We start from the raw sequence: 14306 nt of genomic DNA on the forward strand, positions 1-14306 counted from the left end.
CTTTTTCTACAAAAAAAAATTACTTACAAATTAGGGCTAGAATAATTTGACCAATAAGAAAATATAACTGCCAATGCCTTTTACAAGATTAAATTCATTTTTGGATTTGGGGGTGCTACCCCTCTATTAGCATGAATCTTGATGGTATTCCTTTTGGGGAGTATCCTAAGTATTAGAGAGAATTGACATGTTGCAGTGAAGATTGTGTTTTTCATTGATGTCAACATAGTAGTAATTCTATGAAGACTTGTAGAATAGAAGACATAGAACATAATTGTATAGATATAGATTTGATGTACATGTGAAGTGTAGTTAATGACATGTTCTAGTATGTGTCCTAATGAAAAGGTGTGCATAATCTAAGTCGAAGATGTATGGAAGATATAAGTGATTTACAAAGAGCAGTGCATAGACAGAGTGCATGGAAATCAATTTTTGATGATCGTATTATATCTTCTAGTATAGATATAATCTGGTGATGCTTAGTTAGATAGTGATTGAGGATAGTCTGATGGTGATATCTGTAAAGTTCTGTATAGACTATGAGCTGAAAATGCTATTGTAATTACAAATTAATTAATTATCTTATTATAATTAATTAGAAAAGCCTCAAGGTCGACTCAAGGAATTATTTTGGAGATAGGGTATAAAGGAAAGATGTTTTTCTTGTTTGTAAGTGTGTGATTAATTATTGAATGCAAATTAATCAAGGAAGTGCGAAAAGGAGTAGAGTATATTGGTGAATATGAGTAAGCAATTCAAGGGACTATTGGATGCAGAGTTCATGATTTGGTATCAAGATTAGAAGAAGTAGAGATTTGGTTGACAAATAGAGGAAGAGGAAGGAAATACAATTCAAATCTAGTATTTGACAAGGAATAATACAAAGATCATTTAGACAGTGGGTTCATTGGTCTTTCCCCTGAAGCTTTTTGGATGGTGGGTCCATCTGCCTTCCACAACTCCTAACAAGGTTGGAATCTCCTAATAGGGATTCAAAGTCTCCTAATAGGGAATGATATGTACTGAATGTTGTTATAGAATCCTAATAGGGTCCATCCTCTAACAAGGAATATTTAGATTAGTACATCATCTTGTGGGTACCATCCCCATTAGGGTTTTCCCTCTGATTAAGGGTTTCCCTAGTTAACATATCTAGTGTTATTGTGCATGAGTATCTTTTTGTGGTTTTTGATTATATTGTTCATATGGTTAAGAATTATTAAGGTTGATAATTGTGATAATAGTTGGATAACTAATTCAAACCCCTTCTCAATTATATTGGTTGACTATATATTCTAACACCCTTGACCCCACCCTATATCTTGACAAGGAGAATGTATAGGGCAGTTGACCCCAAGACCTAGCAAGGGGCACTACCCCTCAACCTTGCCTCAATCTTTCCTAGGGTTCTATCATAGGAACCTACAAGGGGCATTACCCCTTGACCCCTAGAGCTTAAATCTAGGGGGAAACCACATTGAATGAAGTGGGGAAAATTAACCTCCTATTCTAATTAGGCTCCACATCACAACATTGTCCACCTATTTGTGGTGTCCACCAATCACCACTTGATCCCTCTTTTATATGTCCTTGACATGCACATTGATTCATGACTTTTAATTTACATAGATCAAATACTTCCTCCATGTCCTCATCCTTAGATGGGACCCATCATACTTCTTTCCCCTTTAATTTTCCTTATTTCTTCCTTTTCTGAGTGCTCATCTTAGACTTTTAAATGGTCCCCAATGTACTTGTCTCTCCCTTATGTGCCTCTTTTATAATTCTATTATTTTTTGCATGTCAACTATGAGAGGGGAATTAATATTTAATCATTACTTTGTGAATTTGATTTTTTTCCCTCTATTTCTCTAGTCAACCTTGCATTGACTATCACATATCATCTTTTAACTGGTCCATACAGTCTGCAAGTACACCAAATTAACATCCCAAATCAAAAACCTCACCTAGGTGCCTTGCTACATTAGTGCCACATGACACATCCTGATTAGATCTTGGATCTACATTACTAGGCACATCATACTAACCTTATCTACCACATGGAAAAATCTTGAGTTTTCTCCTTCATTGTCTTCCTATTGACCTTATGGTCAAATCATTTATCTATTAGTGATTTAACACTTAGTTAATTGGTTTCATTGCTACGAAGCTCACCATAATTCAAGTAGTGTTAACTAAGTGTTTCAAATGCTACCAAGCTAATCAGCCTTTCTTTGCATTTGTCTGTTTTATTGATCATTTTTTATTGTGGGATTTTTTTGTTATTCTCTTGTGTTGAGATAGTACTTTCCTACTGATTTCCAATAATTCGGTATGCATGGCTATTATAATTTTCTACTTTAGTCATATTTGGCTTATCTTCCCTCTTTTTGTCTAATGTATCTCTTATGTTTTTTAAGGGAACTCCCTCATCTTTATATTCCTTTTATGTCATACTTGGGTGAGATATATTGAGATCTGATGTTTTCTACAATGTTCTAAAGGAAAACTTCCACTCATCATCAAGTTTTATTATCTCTATGATTTTGCCCTCATATCTCTGAAAGTTCAATTTGTATGTGGATCTGTTGGGGATGATTTTGATTGGTTCAAGCTTCATTTTATCTACTTTACAATTGATTAGAAGTTTAATGTTGTTACATCTCTCAAAGGAAGCATCTAATCTAATTAATTCTCCCATTGACCAGCCTATTCTTTTAATAATACCTATTTGGTTTAATTACAGAGGAATAGGGTTTATGGAGAACCACGTTGGAATTAAGAACTTTAAATTATCTTCATTGCAGTTTGGTGTCCAATCAAAAAATTTAACCACATGAGCCTTATAAAAACAATCAGAATATGAAAGAAAATCTCTTTTCACATCCTCCTCACTACAGTGTATGAAAGCCAATCTATCAGTATAGTGAGAGATACTTACCTAGTAGTCGCAATAGTCCTCCAATCAATCGATAAGATTATGCATCTCTACTTTAGGGCCATTCTAGGAAGGAAAAAAACTGACCTCCTGACATTCCTACTAGTATTCTTCACTGTCTTGATTATTAATAATAAGGACCTTGTCTTCTTGATCTATTGGAGTGACATCGAGAGATTGCGAGGAAAAGTAGTTGGGAGAGGATATGGATTAGAGAGAGGCAACCTATGATGAGGGGGAATGTAAATACTCAAGGAATCCAAAGCTAAAGGTTCCTGCAATTGGGTTGATTGATCTGTAAAAGGTTTAATGACGAATCTAATCTGTTGGGTGTAAATGGAATTTAGGTTGCGACTTGCATATTTTGTTAAATTAAAGACATAGATCTACTTATCTAGGTTGACCGTTGATTGAATTAGCACATTTCCACCTAGACTTGAATAAGGATGAGAAAAAACTCTCTGATTAGGGCATCGATCCAGACCAACATTTGCCTCACATTCCTATAAACCCAATAACTCAAAAAATTGGTTAGAGTCTTTACAACATAAAATGGGCTTACTTGAAGTGATTCACCCAAAGATTCATGTGCCCAAGTGCTGCTATTAGTATGGTGATTTGATCTGTTTGTTGAAGGAAGCTCTGGATATGATTTTGAAAACCCTCATTTTATGGGATATGTATTCCTACAAAAATGATATCTGGCTGCTTTTGGGTGGAATGCTTTCTCTTTATTCATTATTCTACTTTTTGCTTTATTCGCCATTGTTTACTTTTATATAAAGTGATATTAACATTATTAATATTAATAATTTAATTATTATATTATTTAATTTAATATCAAATGATGAAGGTTTGCATTTTGAAGAAGCGATAGCAAGCGAGTGAGCGCAGGAAGAAGATTAATGGATATTTAGTGTTGTTTGTTGATAAGGGGTGATGGAAAGATGGGACTCAATCCTCCTCTTTTGAAGACATTTTTTTAATACCCCTATAGTACAACCAACTAATAATGCAAATTAGACAAAATAGGGTTTCTAGAAGCATCCCTTTCAAAGAAAATTTAATTATAAGAACATAGGGGCTTGAGGTAGAAAGGTGGATGATCTATACAAAATTTTCTCTAGCAAGGTGGTAGTTCAACCTGCTAAACCATTCTTTGTCAATCCACAGTTTCATGTAAAACCAGTTTCAACTGGTCGCACAAAGGCTTTCCTCGAGTCACATCCCTAGGTGGCATTGGCTTTGTCAAAACACAAGACAGTTTTCAACTTTGAGGTAGGAGAGACATCAAAAGTAGGGGCTTGTATTGGATCTATGCTTAATCATTCAAATCTGAATTTTGGGAGGGAAATGCAATTTCACCTAAGACCATAGGGTTTCAAACCAAAAATGAAGCAAGATAAACCTAGGAAGCACCCATGATTTAATATCTTCTATGGGACACCCCCTAGATCTCCTATGGGTATCTTGGTGCAAGATAATGACCCACTGTCCGTAAAAGATTAGGGTAACCATTACCACTTTGGGTCAAATTTTGGATGCCCTCTCAATCTAAAACCACCATTGCACAAGACCAAACTCATGTGGAGAAATATTAAATAGATAGATCTACATATTTCGAAGGATAAGGAATGTCAAGTCTTCTTTTCAGATGATCTAATGATTAAACATGTCCACAATCTTAGGAAATGTGCTTTGATTGGTAAGTTTTTGAACCTTGCATTGTTAATCAATGATATTTCTTTTTGGGCTCAAAAAAATTGGTTGGGCTTAAGGGAGATTTTCATTTTGGATTATTCTTTGAAGTTTTTTATTTCTACTTTTTGAGTCTAAAGAGGACATAGATAGAGTTCACAAGGATAAAGGCTAGTTCTGTAAGGGGTTGAGGCTTTTTTCTATGGTTTGGTCCCCTAATTTTAATCCTCTTGTTGGATTATGCCAATATTTTCCTATATGGATAGCCCTTCCTTCTTTGCCTCTGGAATACAAGGACCTAGATCTAGTGGAAATTATAGTTAATCAAATAAGTATTTTTATAAAGCACGTTCTGATTCTGTTTGAGTTTCCCCACATGGATGTAAGAGTTTTTCTCCTGCTACCTATGGCTAGGCATCTTCCAAAAGAAATCCTTCTTAAATAAAAGTGGGGAACATGGCAATAATAGATTCAGGTTCAAGAGGAATATTTTATTGATAAGTGCTAGAAAAAGTTAGGCCATTTTAGTTCCTAATGTGGTTCTCAACAGATTGCTTCAGCCAAATATGTGAAAGTTTGTAGTGATCACAATACAGATTGAACAAAATGTTCTTTTTGATATGCCAATACTTCTTTAGTGCAGGAGGAGTGTCCAATGGGAGAAAATTCTAACTTAGTTTTTGATGATTAAGAATTAGTTAGAGTTTTTTGTAGGCATTCTTCACCTCCGTGTCTACTTGGCTAGTTGAGTCAATCATAGACCACAATCATAAAATGCTCCTTTTGACTTCCTCAACTCAAGAGAAATTAATGTGTGAAGAATTACCCTTGGAGACATATATACAAACATCTTCTTGTGAGTTGTCAAAATTTTAGAATTGGGAAGACATGTTGTGGTAGTTACAAAAGAAGACAAAATATTCAAAACCTAAAGAAGTGGAACTTTTAATTGTGGAAAAACATATTTCTATCTCAATGGAAGGACAATATTTTGATGAAATTATTTTTGATGAAAGTGATATTGGTCATGTTCAGAGCATTGGGCCAAAAGATATTAAGTCTGCCTTCAATAATGAGCTTCTATCTACTAATAGTCAAGTTCAACAGGACAAGCATGGGCTCATTACCAAATCTTTTCTCCATGAATTGACTATTTCTCCTCATCCACTTACAATCCTAGTGTAAATTTAGGAAATGGATTTAAGCATCGCCCCAAATTCAATTCTCCAAGATAACTGGAATTTTACTGCAGAATATTTTAGTACATCTTTAGTTGGTTGGATCTATCCTTCAAAACAAAAGGATGAGGCCCCAGGGGATGTTGTTCCTATGCAAAGAAATAGCCAATATTCAATGTATCAGTGACAAGCACCCCTAGGTGAGTTGTCAAGGGTATTAGCAACACATGATGATTCTAAGGACTCCTCCCTTAAGGAAGAAAATTTGGATAAGTTGGTTGATCAAATGAATTTTGATTTTATGAAACAAGATAACACTCAACCTACTATGATTTCAAAATTTGATCTTTCTACAAATTTATCCATATTCCATGTAGCACCTCTCCCATTTGACTTTTGTTAGTCATCCTGATGGATGCAACCTTGCTGATCTTTTGTTGTGATGGGATCATGATTGTGACCCTGAGTGGTCTACACCATTGAGGTGCTTGGATTTATGTTTTTGTAGCAGTTGCTTTGATTATGCTTTTGACTGATCTTTGAGATTATGATGTGATTTTGGTTCATTGAGGTTTGTGCTGGTGGTTACCAGGATCGATGTGGTATCATGAGGTTGTTCTTTGATTACCCTGAGATGTGTGCAGAGATTGCACTGTGTACTATTACCATGCTACACTGGACTAGGTTACTGTAGCAATGGTTAGTCATGTTGATGACCGTGTTTTCTTATGCATTTTAAGTGCCCTTTTTAATGTTGTTTAATCAATCATTATTAAATGCTTAAGTAATTAGAATGGATTTTTCATGTTGGATTCTTTGGTTAGGTATTGCGAACCTTTACCTTGTTATTTTTCTAATTAGAGAGATATTTGTTACTCATGTTATGTTTACATTTGAGATGACTTGAAGGTCAGATGTTACACTTTGATTTCAATATCATAGATTTTAGACTACTATGCTGTTCAATTAATCATATTGCATGATGATGCCATTTTGAGATGACAGTGTGTTTTATGCTGATATCTGGTTACTTGGTATTTGGACATTTCTCTAATTATGTTATGTGATGGATTTAATGCTATGGTTATTTACTTCATTCCTGCGTTGTTATGCTTTATGCGAACGTGAGTGATGTAAATAGATTATTTTAATCTAATTAAATAAATGGTTAAATTAGGTGATTTAATGCATTATTGCTTCGGCTATGTTATTATATGCAATTGCACTTGATCATGTTGTTTAGTGTACAGGATTTATATTCCTGGTAGTGGCACATGGAGTTAGTGATTCAACTATTCATATTTACCCATGTTGTTCCTATATGGTCGGCGTACCCTTATTGTTATTGTTTAGATCAAAACCTTTCGGTGATTAGTAAATCCGAACTCATTTGCATTATGTGATTAGACCAGTGAGTGTGTCTGTGCATTTAGAAGTTTTCATTTGTCATGAAAGTGTTATGTGTTTTTCTATGTTTTGGGGTTTTTGGGTTTTAATCTTTTCAAATTTAATTTCTGGCAGCTTTACCTTAGGTGAATTTCCATTACGGATAATAACCTATTTTTGTTTGGGTCGATTCGAAGTTTAATTACTCCAGCTAGCTATTTTTTCAGAATTGACTATTCACCCAAAAAGGGAATAAGTATTGGAAATGTAATTTCATAAATGACTTATCACAATTTGGAAATTGAAAATTGGAGAGCAATTTGGAAATCCTCTTCTGTAGGATTCTTGTTTTGTTCGTTCTGGGAGCTGTGAGCATGGGATCCTTGCGAGGTTGGTCTCGTTGGATTCAACTCGAGGAGTTCTTGCTTTGCCGCCAGTTTCAACAGTTTTGGTGGATTGATTATTTTATCGTGTGGGTTTCGGTTTCTACCTTTTTTCCATCTGGTAGAGCCTTCCCGTTTTATTGGTTTTACTCCGTTTTTGCTTCCCTTTCTTGTAGCTGTATGTTAGGAGGATGAGAACTAGTGTTCCCCTCCATTTTTGTTTGTTGGTTCTGCTCGGTTGGTCGGGTATGAATGTTTTCCCTATTTTTTGAAATGGGGTTTGGGTTTTTGGGCCGTTATGCTGGCCATTTTTGCATATGGTGCCTGATTTCTTTTATTTTTAGTTTTTTGGGATTTTTGAACCTAAAGGCCAAATGGGTTTTAATTTTGGAATTGTTTAAAATTTGGGGTTTTTACCTCATTTTGCGTGCCGCCCTGTTTTCTCAGGTTTTCTTGGCACAATGTGGGTCATGGACTTGGATGATTCATTTGGATATCAGTCAGACCACTTCTGCACTTTTATGTTGCATTGGGATGCGTGTCACACCCGTACTCTTGACTTTGTGTTTGGTTGAGTGATTTGTTACCTGTTGTTATGGTTTCTGTTGGAACTTGCTTTTGTTTCGTGAACGCTTGGATTCGTGTAGAATCCATACTCTCAGATTGAGGCCGGTTGAGTGAGTTCATGATGTTTGGTCTTGTTGCATCATTGGGATTCGTGTAGAATCCATACTCTCGGATTGAGGCCGATTGAGTGATTTAATGATGTATGGTTTTATTGGCTTTAGGATTCATGTAGAATCTGTCCTTCCCATGTTGCTTTCAGCTGGGTGTTTTCTTTGCATTGTGTTCTCATTCCTGTCCTTGTTTTATGATCTTCATGATGGTGGTGTGCCACACACAAGTACGTGCGCGTACATTTGTTGGGTGACTTGCGAGGCCTAATCTTCTGTGGATTTGTCGAAAGCTATGATCATTGGGGTTGGGATGGGAGTATGCATGCCCACGGGCACTTGTTGTAGGATGAGCACGGGTAGGGTAGGGTAGCATCTGGAGGGGGCTTCTATCTCGTAGCTTGGCATTCATGGCGCCTAAGGTTGACGAAGGATAAGAAGTTTTAAGCAAGTGATAACTAAATAAAATGTGTGATTTTTAATAAAACTTAAGATAAGTAAATTGTGCGAGCACTCGATTAAGTTTGTGGACACAATGTCTGAGCACCCGTTTAAGTTTGAGGACACACGATCCAAGCTTGGGCTTTTTGATGCCAAGCGACTCTCCATGATGTCAGCCCCTACTTAGTAGCCTTTTGAGTGTCTGACCAGGACATGTACTCCTTGCATTGTCTTAGGTTCTTGGTTGCAGCCATCATACTGTCTGGCGTGAGTGTTAGCCATGGATGTTCTTTTGTGTGTTTCTGGTTGGATCATTATCTCCATCAGCACGGCGGGTGTGGACCTACGGGTGCCACGTGGTTTGGAGGAATAGCTACCTTCACCACTGCTAGGGACCGGTGTACAGAGATGGTCTTTTGTCCTAGTGCGACTGTTGCTGGATGTCTCACTTGGTACTTCGAGTTTCGGAGTATGCTTTCTTGTGATTTATGATTTCATTGGGATGCTTGTATATCATGTTTAGATGATGTTAGTTTACTTGACACATTCCCTTATCATGATGTTTAGCATATGATTAGATGATGCTATTTGATTTAGTAGTATATCTATTGCTTATTGTTGTTTAGCATGTGATAGGTGATGTTATCTACTGTAGGATTATCTTATGCTTTTCTTCTAGCATGTTAGATTTCCTTATGCTTATATTGTTGCATGTTTTAGTAGTGACATCCCTATTACGACAGTACCGACGATTTGGTCGGTGGCTTGGGATGTTACGCGCGGGGGATGGCTAGGGCCCACGATGGTCCTATGATGCCATTGACGGTTGGGAGGAATCGCGTACTTAGTTGGTTATTTTGCTCATTGCAATGTTAACTATGTTATTGCGATGTTTCTTTCAGTTGAATGTGATGTTTCCTTTCTGTACTTTTCCCTTTTCTATTTGGTAGATGGTTAGATTCTAGTGTTCTATCTTTCAGTTACTCTATTATTGTTCGAGTGCTCTCGCCTCGGAATGTGGATCCAGTACTCCCCGGTGTGGAGCTTTTTCTGTGTGTTTGGCCTTTTTCGAGTTTCTTGAAGTGTTTTTGTTTTTTATGGGCGACATTTGTTCAGCATTGTGTGACATTGTTAAAGTATCGCACGCCCATAGAAAGAATGTCGTACGATACTATAAAGTATCGCATGCATTACTGGAGAAGTATCGTACGACACTGGAAGAGTGTCACACGACTTCATGAGAAATGTCGCATGCCTTCTTGAGAAGTGTCGCATGCACTAAGGGAGAAGTGTCGCCATCCCTTAGTAAAAAGTGTCACACGATTTTTGTGAAAAACCTGCGCGTGCCGACAACGAGCACTTTTCTTCATGATCTGAACTTTTTGAGAGTTGATTTGGATACCCTTTTGGGCGTTCTTCGACTCTATGTTGTTGCATTTTTGTCGATTTCTCTTAGAATTCAGTTTTCGTGTTTCTGTTTTAGTCTCTTGGGGTTTAAAATATATCGTTTAAGTATAAGAAATTATACTGAAGATACATTTTAATATATGCGACGAATCTTTTGAGATAGGTTTTAGACCTCTTAGAGATAAGTTATGGATTCTAGGAAATTTTAGGGCTTCAAAAATCCAGACTTAGCCATTTTTTAGGGCTTCAAGATTTCAGGCTTAGCCAAATTTTCAGGTTTCTGCATTTTACCCCAGCTTGGTGTTTTGTTGATGAGTGGTTTTTTCTTGTGCCTCATCATGTGCGTTCTCATTGTTGGCTTTGTTTGTGTGTGTCAGTTTGGTAGTGGCGTTTGGAGATTCGTTGGTTGCTGGGATTGTGGTGAAGTCTTTCGTTGCAATCGTTGTGATCCCTATATGATGTTGTCATGTGCATTCATACTTCTAAAAAAAATAAAAATTCTTGGCTTGTATTTCATCCTTGTTTCCAAGGATCTTCTGGCGGGGCATTACATTCCATACTTCGCTATTTGATAATGTATTGATTAAAAACCCCAAGAAAAGAGGTAGAAAACCAAAGAGTGTTAAAAATTAGGAGGAAATTGCTGCAAGAATGCAATCAATGCTTGATGGAAAATTTGCATCAGCCCAAAGAGTTTCGAGGAGAATTAAATGTTCTCCTCGAGCCCAATGAGGATCCTCACCTAGAATGTTAGAGACATTAGCAAACAAGTAGCAAAGAGTTAAACAACTAGTGGACTCTTTGCATGTTGATATAGTGCTTTTGCAAGAGACAAAACTTGCAGTTGATTCATTTCACAAGAGAATTGATAAATGGAATTTATGGGAGTATGTCCCCTCTCCAGGTATTGGTGCATCTAGTGGTATTACACTGTTATAGAATCCTAAGATAGTCTTTGGGGACCTCATTCAACAACACTCAAATTGGCAATTGATCAGGTTTAAGCATTTCTAGCTCTCTTTCATGATACTTAATGTATATGGCCCTACCCTGATTGCAGATAAGAGAAATTTGTGGATAGAATTAACTCAAGTAATGCTAGATCATGAAGGTTCCAATTTATTTTTGGCAAGGACTTCGATGCCATTGTCAATCATGAAGAGAAGCAAGGAGGTATTTACCCACCCCTTAGGGTCATGGAATATTTTTAGAATTTTATTCTAGATAATAACTTGATTGATATTGTACCAGACAATGGTAAGTTTACCTGAACAAATAGAAGATTGGGATTCCTTCAGATACCAGAGTGATTAGATAGATTTTTACTATTAGATTCTTGGAAGTTGCTTCATCTCTTTGCTTCTATAAAAGTTTTGACATTTATTAGATCTGACCACTATCCAGTACTTCTTAACATTTATGTGGGCTCCTCAGTTCCAAAATCTAAGTCCTCTTTTAAGTTTCAGAATATGTGGTTCAGGCATCCACATTTCCCTCCACTCCTTAAACAATGGTGGACTAGTGCACCGTTTGAAGAGGGATCTAAAATGTTCCAATTTTTCAAAAAACTAAACTTCCTAAAGAGGCAAATTAAAAGTTGGAACAAACATGTTTTTGAAAACATCTTTACTCAAAAAGGAATAGTATCTTGTGATCTACAATATATCAATTCTCATATCATTCAACATGGTTTGGATTCATATACTTTTGTCAAAGAAAAAGTTACACAGGCTGAGTGGGAGGAGCTTTGTGGGACAGAGGGAGTTTTGAGACAAAAGTCAAGAGAAATTTGGCTTAAGGATGGTGATAAGAACAAAAAGTTATTTCATATGTATGTTCAGTAAAGATGGGCCACCAATGCTATTTTTTCAGATTATAGATTTAGAAACAAGTTTAGTTTTGAGGGAGGCAAAAGCCATTCAAGACGAGTGAGTAAATTTTTTCAAAAACCTTTTATCTCCACCCCAAGATCACTTATCCTCTCCTAATTTAGAAGAGGAATTGCTTTAAGTTATTCCACAATTAGTTACTCCTCTAGATAATGCCAAATTATTGAAGTTGTTCACACTTTAAAAGATTAGAGAGGTTGTCTTTTCCTTACATCCGGATAAGGCTCTAGGTCCAGATGGATATAGTGCAACTTTCTTTAAAAAATATTGGGAAATAATTTATTTTGATCTTCTCTTTACCATGGAAGAATCTAGGAAGCATGGTTATATGTTGAATAACTTTAATACCACTAATATTGTCTTGATCTCGAAGTTAGCTTCCACAAAACCCTTTGATGAATTCAGGCCGATCTTTTTGTGAAACATAGTATACAAGATTTTTACAAAAGCTATATACTTACATTTGTAAAAACTTTTTCCGAGGATCATGTCTTTAGGGCAAGGAGGTTTTGTGCCAGGGAAAGAGACAATGGAAGGTGCTTTAGTGGCTCATGAAGTACTCCATTCTATCAACACACATCAGATTCCATTATTTGTAGTTAAACTAGATATGATGAAAGCATGTGATAAAAGTAAACTGGGATTTTTTCAATAAAGTGCTTTTGAAATTTGGTTTTCCCCCAAAGTGGTTTAAATGGGTCAAGGTTTGCTTAGTTAGAGCTACTTTTTTAGTTATCATAAATGGGGTTCCTTCAGGCTACTTCTCATCCTCTCAAGATGTAAGACAAGGAGATCCAATTTCTCCCGCTTTGTTTATTATTATGGTTGATACCTTTAACGAGATGATTACCTGGAGTCATGTACAAAATCAACGGAAGGATGTTTAGATTCCTGGAACTTCTATTGCTATAACACATTCTCTATTTGTTGATGATACTTTTTGGTTTGGGCATCCTACAATACAAAAAGCTAGAAGTAATAAGAAAGTGTTAGATCTCTATACTTTAGTCTCCCATCAAAGGATTAGTGCTCCTAAATCAAAAGTTTATATTTTCTTTACTAATGTCTTGTTATCCTCCAAGATTGTTTAAAATTGTAGGTTTTCAGCAAGATCTTCTTCCTTCATTTTATTTGGGAGTTCCCTTCTTTATTGGGAATAACAAGTCATCTTACTGGAAGTCAATAGTGGACATAATTAAGGGCAAAGTGTCAGCTTGGAAGTTTAAATGGCTTTTCTTATCAAGGATAATTCTTCTGATTAGATTTTTCTTATCTGTGATTCCTAATTATTTTATCTCTATTCTTCATGCTCCTTAAATAGATTGTCAACAATTTTCTATGGATTAGCAACATGACTGGGCAAAGGAAAATCCCCCTTATATCTTTGGATGAAATGGTGGTAGATAAACAAAGGAGTGGTGTTGGCCTCCATGATCTTGCAATTCACAAAACACCATATGGAGGTAAGTTGGTTTGGAACATGATTAAAGAGCCAAATACTACTTAGTGTCGGATTATGCAAATGAAGTATTTAGATACCATGGATCCTATCTGCATTATATCTGCATTTATTCTCCTACAAGGTTCTGAGGTATGGAAATTTATTGTTGATTCGAGAGAAATTATTGATCACTTTGTATCTTGGGAGATTAGTAATGGTTAGAGGGCCCAGTTTTGGGAAGACTCTTGGAATGACTTCCCCTCACTTAATATGATCCCTGAGTTTGCAGAGGCAATACAAATTTTCAAAACCACCTAGGGGGAATTTGTTTTCATTATGTTGATCATGTAGAGCATCATTCTCAACTAGTCATATGGAAAGATCTTAGCCTACTTCCTATCCCCAATTCCACTGCTAAATTTTTTAAGGAAATTCTGAAAGGTAGACACGACTTCTTAAAAAACTAGGAGGACAATGTATTTTTGGGCCCCAACACATGATGGAAAATATTCAGTTAAGGTAGGGTCAATTGCACTCAATAGACTGGTGGATATTAGGATGAAAAGGAGAGCATTTTTGTTTTGTTGGAATGATTGTACATTGCCTAAAGGTGGTTGTTTCTCATGGCTTGCCTTTACAAAGAGATCGTTGACTAGTGACATGCTAGAAAAATTTAATATTGCCAAAAGATTTAAGTGCTTGCTTTGTCAGCAATTTATTGAGGATGTTGATCATCTATTCCTTCAATGTGATTTTTCACAGATGTGTTGGAAGTTTGTTTTGAGAAAGTTGAACTTAATTATTCCGCTTCCTAACTCGTTGTGGGACCTCTTCGAGTCTTGACCAATTTTGTACTCAAATTCCCTCC

Source organism: Cupressus sempervirens, chromosome 4 (genome assembly GCF_028749045.1).
Source record: "Cupressus sempervirens isolate cs-2001-9-10 chromosome 4, ASM2874904v1, whole genome shotgun sequence".
Classification (NCBI taxonomy): Eukaryota; Viridiplantae; Streptophyta; class Pinopsida; order Cupressales; family Cupressaceae; genus Cupressus; species Cupressus sempervirens.